At 39.2% G+C, this 15794-nt stretch overlaps 1 protein-coding gene across 12 annotated transcripts in view; it reads left to right on the top strand.

Annotated features, from left to right (window-relative positions):
• Positions 1–15794, top strand: part of NEK7 (NIMA related kinase 7) — a 158974-nt gene that overhangs the window by 17626 nt on the left and 125554 nt on the right. For 2 of the 12 annotated variants that reach the window (XM_082395333.1, XM_082395337.1), the window contains exon 1: positions 9978–10119. The exons of the other annotated variants lie outside the window; for them this stretch is intronic. The gene's annotated coding sequence lies outside the window, so the exon portion shown is untranslated. Of the gene's footprint in view, positions 1–9977; positions 10120–15794 lie in introns of those variants that run through there. 12 annotated transcript variants of the gene reach the window in all.

Genomic DNA, 15794 nt, shown 5'->3' with positions numbered 1-15794 from the left:
GTGACCTTTAGAAAAAATACTTAAAGATGTACTATAGGAGAAAAGTCAAAACTAAGAGTTTGGGAAGGGGCCATCTTTGTACGAAAGCACTGGGAATGAGTACTGGAGCAAATTAGATGTAAAAGCAGGACTAAACAGGTGTTATTCAAGATTGGAAATAGTACAAAATGCCAGGAATAACTTAGATAGGCTATGGCTATAAAACATATAATCTGAGGATTTGGAGATACGGAGCATTAGGGGAAAAGTAATGGCGTGATCAGCCCTTGGCTAACCTGGACGGGATTGTGTATCATAAGATGGATTTCACTTTTCCCTTGATAATCAGCCAAAAACTGGTTAATGGAGGACTTAAAAAAACTTGGAAGTCACCATCAGTAGCATTTAAAATAGGAGGGGATATATGTTTGTTTTCTGAGTAGCTGGACAGGATTAAAGCAAGCAAACATGGTTCATACGGCAAGAGATGAAAAAACAAACAGGAAGGAAACAAAAAACAAGACTATAAAAGACAAATACCAGTGAAACAGTTTACATTAAATGTCTTTAACGTGTTAAATGTGTTAAATGTATTAAATTTCTGTTTTAAAAGACGGACTCAACCTAAAAAATAATCCTCGACTGTGTCCTGCTTTCAAAAGATGCTTAGAACAAAGAAACATAGAAAGGTTAAAAATAAAAAGGTAGGCCAAGATTTATAAGGAAAACACAATAGAAAACACAGAAGGTTAAGAATAAGAATTCCAAAGTAGAATTGAATGAAAAAGAGAAAAGCACTGAAGACAATAAAGGACAGTTTTAAAAAACTGACTCGCTGTAATCATTAGCAGACCAGTAACCATGAAGAATTGAAGTTATATGAGCTGTCTTCGCAACAGACTTCTAAGCCCAGTTTTTATATTTTCATTTCATAAAATTAAATGAATGGGAATCTTCTGATTCATGCTCTTGAGTTAGTATATTCTTAATACCAAAAATTGGACCAGACATTTAAGTAAAATGTCAACCGAGCTGTGTTTAACAGATTACCAGAGTTCTCCAAGAGATTAATGGAAGTTCTGTGGAAGAGTTTTGTGGCTAGACAGTTTTGGAAAAATCTGTATAGGGTACCATTTTGGAGAGTCACAGTGCTCTTTTTAGCATATTAGGGTCCCCGAGAAGTCTAGCCCAGTATTTGTTTAGCCCAGTATTTTGCAGATACCTTTGATGATGGATCTCTCTCTGTCTCTCTGTTTTGGTTGTGGAATACCAATAACAACTTAAGGGAATCTGGTGTTTTAAAGAACAGAGTTTGGAAAACACTTCTGAATATTGGTGTACACTCTGTAATAAAATTAAGACTAATGGAACAGTTGAAGAGTCAGTCATTCATTAATCAAGGATGGTTTATCTGAGCATATAAAGGTGGTTTAATAGAAAAGGTCTAGTTATATGATTCATTACCTTGTTTGGTTCAGTAAGAAAACTTGTATGATAAGCTTACTAGAGCAGAAAAGCATTTGGTATAATTTGATACCTAACCCCTCCTTTTTTTACATTAAAAAAACCTTAGAAAATTGGGAATATTGTTTGATATGGAATATGGTCAATATCATAATTTGTTGCAATTTCATAGAAGTTCGTCCTTATTCTTATCTGCTATATTTTAAGCTCTTTGAGAGAAGGAAATAAGTTAATTTTTACATTTTTTTTGGTCACCCAGTCTAATATAGGACCTTGCGTTTTATGCATTCTATTGCGATTTGTTAAATGAAAACATTATTTGGAAGTGTATCCTCATGTAGTTTTTAGATCAAAATGGATTATAGTAAAAAATGATCTTTTTCTTTATGTCAAATATTTTTTAAGTGTGAAATACATGATTTTTCAAAACGGAAATAGATACTCTTCAGGATGGGCCTCTTTATGTTTGCTTTATTCATTTGCCTAGCAAGCCTTGAATACTTGAGGTGAATTTAAATTTTGTCTAACAGTTAAGTGACAGGAATTTTATAAAGGTTCTTGAACAGTAAAGGGGTATTATAAATACTGTTTTTTAAAAAGGATTATCCTGGCCAGAAGGATTATCCTTGGTAAAGCAGGATGCATAAGGAAGACTCCTATAATGGCAGAAGTGTTCATTTAGGAAAAGCAAGGGATTTGGGGACCCGAGGCTGGCTCAGAACTTTCCAGGATGTGGTTGGGTTTTGAGCTAAACACAATTTTTCTGTGGTCTTGAGGATTGCATTCCAGCCCATGAAACCCTAGCTGTGAACTGTGGCTTTACAGAGCTTGAGAAAATTTTGTTTGTATGCAGATTTCTGCAGTCTTTCGATTTCCAGGAAGAAGCCACAGTTACTCAGGGCTGTGTGTGTGTGTGTGTGTGTGTGTGAGTGTGTGTGAAGAGACACACGATAGGCTGAACTTAATAACTGATTTATAGGAGTCAGGAAATCTGAATTCTATTATTTTCTCCTTGTATAATCTTGGATAAGTCATATAACTTGCCTCTTTGGAGTTTTCTCACCTGTAACCTGGAAATTATTCCCCCCCTCACTCCACTGTGATGTTTTGAGAAGGTGCCTGTGGGAACTTTTTAAAAATTACAGGGCTTCCCCGGTGGCACAGTGGTTAAGAATCCGCCTGCCAGTGCAGGGGACACGGGTTCGAGCCCTGGTTGGGGAAGATCCCACATGCAGCGGAGCAACTAAACCCGTGAGCCACAACTACTGAGCCTGCGCTCTAGAGCCCACGAGCCACAACTACTGAAGCCTGCACGCCTAGAGCCCGTGCTATGCAACAGGAGAAGCCACCGCAACGAGAAGCCCGCGCACTGCAACTAGAGAAAGCCTGCGTGCAGCAACGAAGACCCAACGCAGCCAAAAATAAATAAATAAATAATTTTTAAAAATTACAAAACTGTAAGTGTAAGATGTCAGTAAAACATATTGACACTCATTTTGCTGGAACAGGACATATAAACAGAATTTGGAAACCCTAAAAATCATGGCAACAAGGAAACATGAAGATCTTTTTTCCTTTTTCTTTTGGATTTTCGGGTGAAAATTAAGCATGCAGTTAAAGCTAGTATTTAAAAGCCTTTCTATTACAGAGAGAAAATTAATAATACAGTTGTGTCATAATTTAGAATCAGTATTTACATTGCTAACATTTTGTTACTTATTCTAAAGTAATTTGTTCAGTGTATACACTGAAATCTGCTGTTTTAACTGTATAGCTAGATGAAAATATGGCAGAAGAGGTTTGCATGAGCTTTCTTTTCCTTGTAACGGTTTGCTTGAGGAATGGGCAGGCTTTTCTTCACTGGACAGGCAGTAAAGGGAGGACATTGAGTGGATTTCCTAAGCTTGCATTTGCTGGACGGTGACAGAGTCAGGGCTAGAATTCATAATTTTTGTTGTTACTCACCATATTTTCCCCCTTTGGGTACAGCATTTTTTGCTGATAATTATGACTTTGTAATAATATTTGATAATCATAATAATCTTTTAGGAAGATAGTCCAGTGGTGTGTGCCGTTTGCTTATTGATTTACAGGTTCACAGTAAGAAGCCACAGGGAGTATTTTCTATAAGAGGACATACGATTTTTTCTTTGAGACAACAAATTCTCAGGCTTATTAAATAAATTACATTCATATAGTCATTTACAAATGTGTGAGTTAGTAATGGGCTTATAGCTCACACATTTTTCAGTGTTGATTTATAATAGGACAAACTGTATGAAGTACTTCATGAAATGATGCTCTAATATGTATTCACAAAATGATTGATTTTTTTAATGTAAGAGAAATATCTATATGGGAAGGGTTAAAAGAGGGGATAAGTTATGAAACTGAGAATGTCATTTATTTTATATGGTTTTTCCCATTAACTTTAAACACATGATAGTTCCCTTGAACCTTGAGGAGGGAAATAATTATAAATTGGAATCTTAGAGCATCACATCATCTTTAAATAGTTCAGAAACAGTAACAAACCCAGTAGCATTAACTTAGTTTTTTTTGTGAGGTCAACTGTGTACTTGAAATGTCATTCTAAGCAAATCAAAACTTTCACTTCTTGGTATTTTAGATTTCAGATTAATTGGCCACTGACTGTTTCTCAGTAGTGTTTTATTCCGTGAAGACTTTCATGAAGGGATCTTAGGAATGGCTCAGGCATCCTCGGGAGGCTCTGCTCGGGGGCGGGGACTGACCTGCAGCTGCCCAGGGTCCCTGGCTCAGAGGGAACTGCTCCAATTTATGCAGCGTGACTTGTTTGTTTATTTCAGAGGAAATTAGAATTTGGCGGATGTTTGAGACTGGAAGGGACTTTGGAAGTCATGTCCTCCAGTTGTATTTGATATTTTAGGTAAGTGAGGCTGAGAGCGTTAAGTGAGACATTACGAAGACCGTGCTTGGTGCAAGTGGGTTAAGTTGTATTCTCCATATCATATTCAAATGCTTTTCTTCCACTGTTATTATTTATGTTTGTGAGAATCTCCTTGATAACATCCCTGAAGAAGTAAACAGAAACAATGAAGTTCTAAACTTGTAGGGTTGTAGGACTCTTACGTTTCATTCAGTGCTATAACAGAAGAAATGATTATTTGAGAAATTTCACCTAGATGGTGGACTAATCCACAAGTTGTATTTAAAATATATTTTGTTAACATTTAACAAAATGTTGTAAAGCAAATCAGTTTCTTAAAAATGACACGTGAAAGGGACAGCGCTTTAATTGAAGTAAAGACCTCATGAAACTTTGACAATTAATGAAATAACTACATTTGTTAGGACACTGGGTTTTATGTTAATATCTTTGACATATTAAACAAAATATAGGTAGATGTTCTTCAGGTTTACCTCTGTTTGATGGAAGTAAAGAGTGAAATAATCAAAAAGTAGGCAACAGGGAGAAGTCTGTATCAGGACATCAGATTAGTCAACTTCTATGTAGTAGACTGTAATGGACATTTTTGATGGCAAAACTGTAAATCCTAGGAGATATAGAGATGTGCATAATCTGATTGCCAACTTTCAGTTAGGAAGGTGTTCTTGGACATACATTAATAATGGTTTTGCCATTCTTGATTTTTCTCTTTTGTTTAAATATTAAATAATAAGTAGGTCTATCTGGCCTCTGTTTCCAAGTGGACAGGCTTGTTTTAATCTCTTAGGCTTTGACCTGGAGAGGCAACAGTTGTGAATAAGTGTGTGTGTGTGTGTGTGTGTGTGTGTGTAAGAGAGAGAGATGGGCTTGTGTTTGCCTGCTTTCTTATTACAGCCTAAGATTCTGATCATGGATTATGACTTGGTTTTCTGGTTGGTATTCTTGCTGCCAGGCCTGCGGTTTTGATTTCTGTATGTATTACAAGTAGTTAAACAATATGAAAAAAACATGCAGGGATTTTAGGGTTTTTTTTGGAAATACTACTTCTGTTTTTAAATTTGAGAAACTGTTACTTTTAAAACCTCTGTTCTTTGTTCCATGCTATCTACTTAGGGACTTAAACACACATTATTGTTTTGATAAAATAGAATCCAGCTGATAAGCAGCAGTTATGCACTGTACCTTGTGAAGGCGTATTGTGGAAGAAGAACTGTGCTGGATATGATGGGAGATTCAGAGGAATCTGCCACAGCCTTTGTCACCAAGGATTTTGTAACCCTGACCGATGGTGTCATTGACAATATGAGGGAGGCCCTTAGTGCCTGGAGAGCACACCATAGTGCCAGGCTACTGCAGGGACGTCAGCAGACAGGGGCTCTCCTGGGGTTTGGGTGGACTCCCCCGAAGGCCCCAGGGGAGCCGAGGGGGGTGTGCTGGGCTGTGACTGGAAGCTGTTGCGGTAGGCGAAATTAGGATTTCTAAAGGTCAGAAATGGGCCAGTTTGGCAAAAAGAGTGGGACATGAGGCTCTGATTCATTGTCTCTATGGCTGCCAAAGTGGTATTCGTAAAATGGAAAACCAGCTCTAACTCTTCTTCTGAGAACCAGCCAGTCTTCCGAGGCTGCGTTGAGTAGCCTGAAACTTGAGCCTCGCCTTGACTTTCCGTCGGCTGCATCTCTGGCAGTTGCTTCTGAGACCTCTTCACTGGGATGTGAGCTCTTCAAGGGAAGGCTCCCTTTGTTGTTCATCTTTTTATCCTTAGTTACCTGCCTGCTTCAGAGCAGGAAGTTCGTACATTTCTGTTGAATAAATAGGGGCCTGCAATTCCAGGCTAAGGAATCTGGACTTTATTCTAAAAATGGTGGAGAACAATTAGAAATTTTTAAGCAGAACGATGATATAGCGAAGGTATTCTAGGACGATGAATGCAACTGACTATTGTGATGCTAGCTAGCCTTCTCAGCATTGTGCTCTGAAATGCTTCTGACTTACGGTAAATACACACTTGTAGTCCTGGACACTTGTGGTAGTTAATCGATGGAACAGATCCCTGCTGCTTTTCTTATTTTACTCTAAATTAGCATTTAGAGTTAGTTTTAACCACTGCTTTTTAAGTTCACCAAAACAAAGCAGGATTAGGTAGGCTTTATTTTTTCATTCATTTGGCAAATACTTGAATGTCTGCTTTGAGCCCATTGTGTTCTAAGCATTGGGGGACACATAGCGTGTGACTCCAGTAAGCATTTTTTAATGGTTTAATGACACTAAGCACCCTAGAGTGGTTCAAAATTCATGTGAAGAGAACATAAATAGAAACATTTTCCTTTTCTCTGTTTCATATTTTTCTAAAGGACATCACAGGCAGAAATCTAGGAGTGTAGGAACCTCCTCTGGACTTCCTTGGACATTGTGTGTACTGGTGGTACCTGGACCATTTAACAGTTTGATGCTTAATTAACAATAACTTTCAAGTGATTTAATAATGAGATATGCACATGCCAGATTTTAGTTCTTAGGAAATGTATCCATGTTATTGGTGCTTAGTACTCATTGATTATTCACAATATACTAGGTGCTCTAACAGAAAGCAAGGTTTTGACTTTATTCACTGGGCAGTTTTCACAAATGGTAAATACAATATAAATAAATGTGCATAGTATTTCACTTACTTAGGCATTGGAGTTCTTTATAATAATCTATGACTTTAAGTGCCCTTTTTGAAGGAGTGGATGAATAAGCACTGTAGACTTCTGAACTTCATTTCTTCAGTTGATAGGCTTGACTTATTTCCCGTCAGCCTATTTGACTGAGAGACAGTTTTTACATGGCTTTATTGGAAAATTCATATATATAATAATTTCAGTTTTAAATAGTCAAACTGCTTATATATTCATAAAACTGTTTCATTATTTTTCTAGATCATTCAAAAATTTAGAAGATTTGTGACTAATGGTTGACTTAAGGATTCTTAAATGAAATTTGGGTTTGTGTTGACAGCAGTTTTACCAATTTTAGAACACATACACACACAACAGAACACGATGTCAACAGTAATAACAAGATTATCCTTATCTCCGCTAATGTAATGACAAAATATTCTAAGCCAAAATAGAACGTTACTGGTGGTTTTGGGAAAGTCCAGTGACAATACGCTTTTGAAAGGTACTAGGAAAATCCGTATTAAAAACAATGTCTTCACTGTTCTATTTTCAAAATACAAACAAGCACGCCTGTGAAGACTGGGGTGTGTTAATGGGGGTGCCCACTTCTCCTCTCTGAGGCGTTTCTTTTACTTAGCAGGCAGAGAGAAGCTTTTTGCTTAGTGATTCTGTATTTGAACTTAGTTCTGCCATGAATGGGAACTGTGTCCATCAGTTGAGATAAGCCAGGTTTTCTGACAGACATTTTGTTTTAAACAAGTGTTATCGGTGATTGCCTCATTTTATGTATGGTTCAGCTTTGTGAAACTGCTTAAGATGTAAAATTTTCACTTCATACTCTTCTGGGAGGGAGGAAATGAATTCTCCCAATTCAGAATGTTCCTTGGTAAAGCTTTCTTGATGGATCTATTAAAGTCTTGTTCTGACTTATAGAACTAAGAATCTCATGTCTTTTTTTTTTTATTAATTAATTTATCTTGGCTGCATTGGGTCTTCGTTGCGCGGGCTTTCTCTAGTTGTGGCGAGCGGGGGCTTCTCTTCGCTGTGGTGCGTGGGCTTCTCATTGTGGTGGCTTCTCTTGTTGCAGAGCACGGGCTCTAGGCACGCGGGCTCAGTAGTTGTGGCGCACGGGCTTAGATGCTCCGCAGCATGTGGGATCTTCCCAGACCAGGGCTAGAACCCGTGTCTCCTGCATTGGCAGGCGGAAGAATCTCATTTCTTGAATTATGTGATCTGATATAAAAACAGTAGAAGTGTAAGAAATGTGGTGTCTTGACATACTGAAGGTTGCAAGCACCTCTGACCATCCATGAAGTGGAGCCTTTCCGTATGTGATGAGGATGAGGGACAGACAGAACCCAGACAGAACACCTCCCCTGTGGAGGGGCACTGCCTGGAATTCCTCCTCTGTCCCCTTTCTTCCCCTTCTTCCACTCCCTCACTAAATGAACTCCCGCTTATCCTTGAGGCCTCGGTGGGAAGAGTTCCTTGACAGCCCCCTCCCCCGTTTCCCCCAAACTCTGGTATATGCTCCTTTATCACCTTGCCTTTTTCACCTGTCAAACTAGCCATCACAGTGAGCCTTTCTAACTAGATTGCAGGCTCCCTGAGGGCAGCGTCCGTGTCCCTTCTGTGCAGGATATACGCCCGGTGCCTAGTGTAGCACCTGCATATAATAGGCCCTTAATAAGCAGTGTTAATGTGGTGACGACGGAGATATAAAGGTACTCAGAAATACTTAATCAGTGTCAGTGAGGATCAGTGTCAACGCAACTGGGTGAAACACACGTCTAGTCGATCTGAAAATAATAGAAGAAAAAGTCGGTGTGATATGTGAACTGCCAAAAATTGAAAAAGTCATATTATGTTAGATTAGATTTATAATCATACTGACTTGCTTCGCCTTGTGGATTTAAAGGAACCTGAAAATAAAGTGACCAGGGCCTTCCTCCCAATCAGCTGCACTTGTTTTTTATTTCTACCCTGACTGTGCAGCTGTCTGTGCATCCCATGTGCTCAGTTGTCGGCTAAATTGTCTGCCTAACAACTAATCTTGGGTTTGTAGCACATGTGATTGTGCCTTGCCTTACTGATCAGGTTCTCCTCAAAAGTTCAGCATTGTGTCTGATTTCCATGTTTCCTTTCTTGGAACACTGTGGCTCTAGGGTCTCATGGATTTGGAAACTATTTTTGTTATTGTTTACTGCTTTGTGTAGTGACCTTTTGATAGCTGCTGAGTTGTGGGAATAGGTTTGATAGTATAGATATAACAGGAGCATATCTCAAAGAGATTTTTTTCTTTGTTTTTAAAATGTTCTTTTCCTTAATTATGTCCAAACTGATTTAAACATTAAAAACAATTATTGTGAATTTTTCTCACACTAATGAGAGTGTTGAACTGAGTACAGAACATACGTGTGAGCAATACACACTGAAGTACAAGTTAACTTATGTGTATGCTTTTTCCTGTAATCTTAAAAATTGAGACCAATGCATTTGTGGTAACTGTGAAGTGTCACCCACGGAACCAGCCTTAGAAAGCTGTAAATTGTGGAATTTGCTAAGGAAACAGATATCTTCTTCAGGTAGTCTGAATTGTGGTTGTTTTTCTGCACATTGTATGATACATGCTTAAGGTTTAACTACAAATTGGTGAGGGAATAACAAGGCATGAAAGGGTCCAGAGGGGAGAGAAGGGTAGTCTTGTTACTTGTTTCAATAGAAACAATATTGGCATAAAAAATTATGTATAAATATATAAAGCTGGGTTTTGTGAAAAGAAAGGACTCGTTCAGTTTGATTGGTGATTGGTTGCTGGTCGTCTTCCAGATAACTTGTCATTTCTGTTTCAATTTCCTGAGGCCATACCGTTGGGTGCATACTGAAATATTGAACGTGAAAATGAAAATCTATAAATCATTTTCTCTGTTAAAACATGTACACAGAATCTTGGCCCTAGAAGATGACCTTATCCCAAAGGAGTTCTGCATTGCGGGGAGGAGAGAATTTATGCTGCGATTCTTTAACGAGCTAGAAGATTTATGTCCCCGGATCACCTTTCTAATGGTCATTTTATTTAAACTTATGGTCAGTATGTTTAGAACAGTAAACTGATTAATAGAAATTATTTTTATATGTGAAAGGATGTATTTGAAATTATTTCCATAGCTATTGAAATATTATCTTCTTAGTTTTCTGTTTAGTAATGAACTCAGATGTCAAGGCATATTGGGTGTGTGTTTGGTGAAATAGAACATTAAATCCGTCGAAGTTAATATTCTGATTTGTTGAACTCCCTCTTACCTTTACAGTTTCCTTTAAAGGTGTGAAATGCCAAGCTACTGTGTGAAGAACAGGTGGTGGTTGTTTTGTCCTGTTTCTAGTATTGTTATTTGCTGGCTGTCGTGCAGGCCCGAAAGGCGTCGGTGCTAAGACTAGAGTAGGCGACAAAGCGAGCGAGAAGCTTGGCCTGCCCCAGCTCTGAGGGGGCTGCAAGTGGACAGTGAGGCGTGATTGGAGCCCAGCGGTTCCTGAGAGCACAGCCACCAGCGGGAGCACCAGCACGGCCGCGGGGGTGCCTCTGCCCGCGGGGCCCAGGGAGGAGGGGAGGGGCCTGGACGGCTGCCGTGCTCGTGTTGCACTCCGGGTCGTAGCTCCGGAGCCCAGGGCTGTCATTTGAAAGAGACATTGGAAGATTTTGCTGTTTTTGGTTAATTACGATGTAATTAATCCCTGATTGTATGAACCAGTATCTTATACTTTGATTAGTTATATTTAAAGCACAATGGAGAGAAGCAGATACTTGCATCTTCCAAGTTAAAAGGACTAAGGATTCCTCCTAACCCTGAGTGGAGTGAGCAGTCAGTCGTAGGACGCTGCTGAGTAGGGTGTCGTAGCTGTCAGGCTGATGTTAGGTTGGACTTTCCATTGTTAATACTGCTTTTGGTTTTTATAACCTCTGGTTGAGAATTCTTTCCAGGGAGCAATTTTTATATAGAATTTCAGTCTGGGAGCAAACATCTCATGACTCACAGACCTCTTTAAACTTTCAGATTAATGTTAAAGGCTTTTAAGATGAAGGCAGATTTTATGTTTCAGAATATTTCAAAGTATTTGTTCTTTTGGGACCAACAACTTAAAATTATTTTATTCATTCCTTCAGGGGCTGCATTCTTTTTAGTATTATGCCCAGAATAGCTACTAAGCTCGGATGATACACTAAAAAATTCGAAAAGGTAACTACTCGGTTAAACAGCATTTAGTCAATTTTAAGAAGTTGTTAGAATGAGTAAGGAATTTGTATATTAACTGATTTAAAAGTTAAACTTCACTTTAGTGTCCACTGATTAAAAAAAAAAAGAGGGGAAGAGTATCATTATTTTGTGTTTACGTAAATTATTTGATTTGTATTGCTGTATAAACTAATATGTTAATTTAAGAATACAACACTGTATTAGACAGGGTTCTCCAGAGAAACAGAACCAAGAGGATACACATACAAACACACACACACACACACACACATACCTCTCTCTGTATATGTGGTTACCTTAACCTGTGCAACTAGCCGTGTATCCAGCTGTATACATACATACACACATCAGATACGCATGTGTAAAGAGATTTGCGGTAAGGAATCTGCTCATGCGATTCCGGAGGCTGGGGTGTCCCCAGATCTGCCATCTGCAAGCTGGAGACCCAGGAAAGCTGGTGATGTAGTTCTAGTCCAAGTCCAAGGGCCCCCAAACCGGGAGAAGTGGTGGTGTAAGTTGTAATGCAAGTACGAAGGCCTGAGGACTAGGAGTGCCAGTGGTGTGAATCCCAGGCCAGGGCAGGAGAAAACCAACATTCCAGCTCAGCAGTCGTCCAGAGAGAGAGTGTTCCCTTTCTCCGCCTTTTTGCCGTATTCAGGCCCTTGATGGATTGGATGCTGCTCCCCCCTGTGGGGAGGGCAGGCTGCTTAACTCCGTCCTCTGATTCGAGTGCCTGTTTCATCTGGAAGCACTCTCACAGAAGCTCAGAAATCATGTTTAACCAAATATCTGGGCACCCCATGACCCAGTCAACTTGACACATAAAGTGAACCATTCCAAACACCACGGATAATTCTTTCCTATGCTCTTAGTCATACTATTTCCAGAAGTGCTTGTACTGTACTTGAATCAAATGAGACAGAAGAAAATGTTCTGATGAAAATATTACCTTAGCATTAAGTTTCCTTTTCCTGAAGATGCGTAAAAAATATCCAGCGATCCCTCTCACCCACCCCCAGTACTGTCAGAGTTGCCGTCCAAATCCACTGTGAAACTTAGGAATTGGGTCCGTTTCAGGGTTGTCGTCTGGGAGCACACTGTCATGTCTCAGTCAGTTGCAACAGACAGACTCTTGAGACTCCTCTAAGTTTCAACATGCCTCCATCTTCCTAAGTCAGAGTATTCTGGTATTTTCTCCCAAGACAGGCAAACCAACTCAAACTGTCAGAGTGGTGGTGTTTTTATACCATTATTTTTCTTTAATGCTTTTTAAATGACTTAAGCTTTAACAAAATGTATATTTATTGAGTTTGCTATTTTATGGAATGCTAGAATTAAAATATGGTTTTTCTAAATGAATAATTATCAGTATAATTATACATTTAGAAATTTAGTATTTTTTTCTAGAATTGTTTTGTTCTGTATTTCCACCATTTATTAGGAGATTGGCCCAAGAAGAGAATGACTGTTTTACTTCCAGCAAGTGAGATTTGTTAGAATATTGACTTTTCTAAATCAGTGAAAGGTTTTTGCTATGTTTTCTATTAAACAGTAAAGAGGTAGTCATAAATTTTATATAGTATTTATCATTTTTATATTTTTAAAAAGTGTTTAAAAACAAGTAGTAACAGAGATCACTTCTATTTTAACTCAGTGGATTAGGAACCCTCAAACTGGGAAGCTAGCACGTGGAGGGAGGGGTCCTAGGCTGTTATTCCCCTGGGAAGGGGGTCTTCTGGCAGAAGTGAAATGCTCTTTCCAACATGCCCTGAGCATTCTTGTGTGTGTCTTTTGGGCACATAGGAGGGGAATTGGGAGGTCCTAGGGACGTTGTCCTCCAAATATTCCCACCTACAGTATATGAGAGTTCCAGTTGCTCCATATCTTGGTTTTATTTTGCCAGAATTTAAAGTTTTTAGCCTCTCCGATGGGTATGAAATAGCACCCTATTGTTAGTTTAATTTGCCTATCTCTGATCTTAAAATGCTGAGATTGAATATTTTTTCAAATGCTCTTCTGAAAATTACTTGTTCATGTCTTTGCCAATTAAAAAAATTGGATTGTCTTGTTTATTGAGCTCTTCACAAATCCTAGATATTAGGTCTGTGTTGGTTGTATGTATTACGAATATTTTTTTCCTGGTCTATGAATTTTCTGCACTTTTTCAGTTGTCTCCCTTGATGAACGAACATCATTGAGCTTATCAGTGTTTCATAGTTATATCTTTTATCCTGAAGTATATTTCCTTCTACTTTGATGTCATGAAGATACTTGTCTATTTTCCTCAAAAGTTTTAAAGTTTTACTTTTCACATTTAGGTCTCTAGCCCACTGTGTGTAGTGGAAGGTGGTGGTCCCCTACTTATGTATGTACACATGTAGTGCCTGTTCCGTCACATATAAAGTTTTCATACGTGAGTAGTTCTGTTTCTGGGCTGTAGTTCTGCTCTGCTGGTCTTTGTTTTTTCCTGCTTCAGTTACACTTTCAGTAAGTCTTGATCTCTGTTTGGGAAAAGCCCTTTGCCTTGGTGGTGTTTCTCAAAAATTTCTTGGCTATTTTTGGCTCCTTTTTCTTTCATAATTCAGAATTAGTTTCATAGACATAACAAATACACATTTTTTCAGGAATTTGTCCATTTCATCTAAGGTTTTAGATTTACTGACAAAAATTATTATTATTTTTGTATTCTTTCCCCCTGACATTTCTTATTCTTCTGGATTTGTAGCTATTCTTATATTTTTATTATCTTTCTTTTCACTTTCCTTTTTTCTCGATCAATCTTGCCATAGGTTTGTCTATTTTTATTAATTTTTTTTTTTTTTTTGTAAAGAACCAGCTTTTGGTTTTGTGGAGTATTACTGTCTTTATTTTCTATTTCATTTATTCCTGCTCTTTTTAAGTTATTGGTATGACTTGGAACTTTATTGGATGTGGGGCAGACAGGGCTGAATGAAGGATCACTCCATAGTTTCCGCTGTAGGGACGAAGTGGACGGTAGTGTTTAAGGGTTGAAGTGAAAATAGTTGGAATCAGTTCGTGGGGAAGTCATTGAGCTCACTTTTGGATAGCACGCTTGCAGTGGAGATGCTTAGAGGAGAAGCTGGACCTGAAGTAGTCATTTCGGTATTTGCTATTGATAGAGATAGTCAGTGGAGAAGAGGGAAGAGGGAAAGGCAAAATGCTTGTAGGTCAGTGGGAAGCCTTCCTGGCACAGCAATACCACCACCATCCCTATTTCCATTTAGTTTAAAAAGCTCTGTACTTCCAAGAATAGTTGTGCGTACATTTGCAGTAATGTACTAATACTTGCAGTTTCCACAAATATTTCCACATATTTATTTCCACAAACGCCCCTATGTCACATCTCAGAGCCCCAGTTCTTCCCAGTCCGGATCCTGACCTCGGAATAGCAGTCTCAGCAGAACTGATGATCTGCTACCCCGGCAGTTAGTCTTGGGCCCAATCTTCGGCCCTTTCTGCTGACTGCAGACGATGAAAGGAGCCTTCTTACTTTTCATGTGACCTCAAATCACTCTCAGTTTTCATCCCCTACCATTCGCTGATGACCCCAGCAACAGCTGATTCCATAGTTCTTACAGCCACTACTTCCCGTCCGCCTCTCATCAGGTGGGATTACTCCACCTGCCAGTAAATTTCCTTCAGCTGGTATTGCGTCCCCCTGCGTGACTAGTGAAAGTTTTAACAATCGCACCATTACTCATGCGAGGGGCTGCCTGTGCTTCACCTGTCGCCTGTGGTCCAGGCGCAGAATCCCATCTATGCGTCTGCTTTCTGGACCACTCCTACTGGCAACTGCCGTTGGCCAGATCCTTCAGAAAACAGACTCTGAGACCTGCATGCGTGGCCTTTTGTTTTCTGTATAATGCTTTCGGGAACAACACCTGGGAGGAAGCAGGATGGGCAGTGGAGGTACTGAATTGCAGTGTGGTTGCAGCAGAGGCTTCAGCCAATCCCACGGGAACGTTCCAGGGCTAGACTGGCCCTTCGGGATGGTCCCAGGCTGATGGAGGGGTCTGGACCTTTGTATGACTGTCTGTAGATGCAGCTGCCTCGAGAGGAGCTCAGGTGTGAGCCCTCAGCAGCCATCAGTCCCGCAGCTCGAGGGACCAGCACCTGACCTGGAGGGTGACCGGGAGGCTTTAGACTCTCTTCTTTCCGCTGCATGCAATTCATACCATTGATATTAATCAGTTAATTGTGCAGTTTAACTCTTCTTTATGTACTGCTTTTTTCTTTTTTCCTCTGCTAGTTCTGTTTGCTGCTGAGAGAGGTGTTTTAAAACCTCCAACTCTTGATTGTAGAATTGTGTGGGTTTTTTTTCCTTCTAGTTTTGTCAATTTTTTGCTTAATAGATTCAGGCTATGTTATTCAAATATAGGATTGTTGTGCCTTGTTGAATTGTACCTTTCATTTTTATAAGATATTCCTCCTTTTAATAATGCTTTTTGTCTTTAAAAGCTACTTTGTCTAATCTAAATAGAGTTACAC

This window comes from Balaenoptera borealis (assembly GCF_965194805.1).
Source record: "Balaenoptera borealis genome assembly, chromosome: 1".
Taxonomy (NCBI): domain Eukaryota; kingdom Metazoa; phylum Chordata; class Mammalia; order Artiodactyla; family Balaenopteridae; genus Balaenoptera; species Balaenoptera borealis.
The sequence above is the reverse complement of the archived record's forward strand: the minus strand, read 5'-3'. Positions and strand labels throughout refer to the sequence as shown.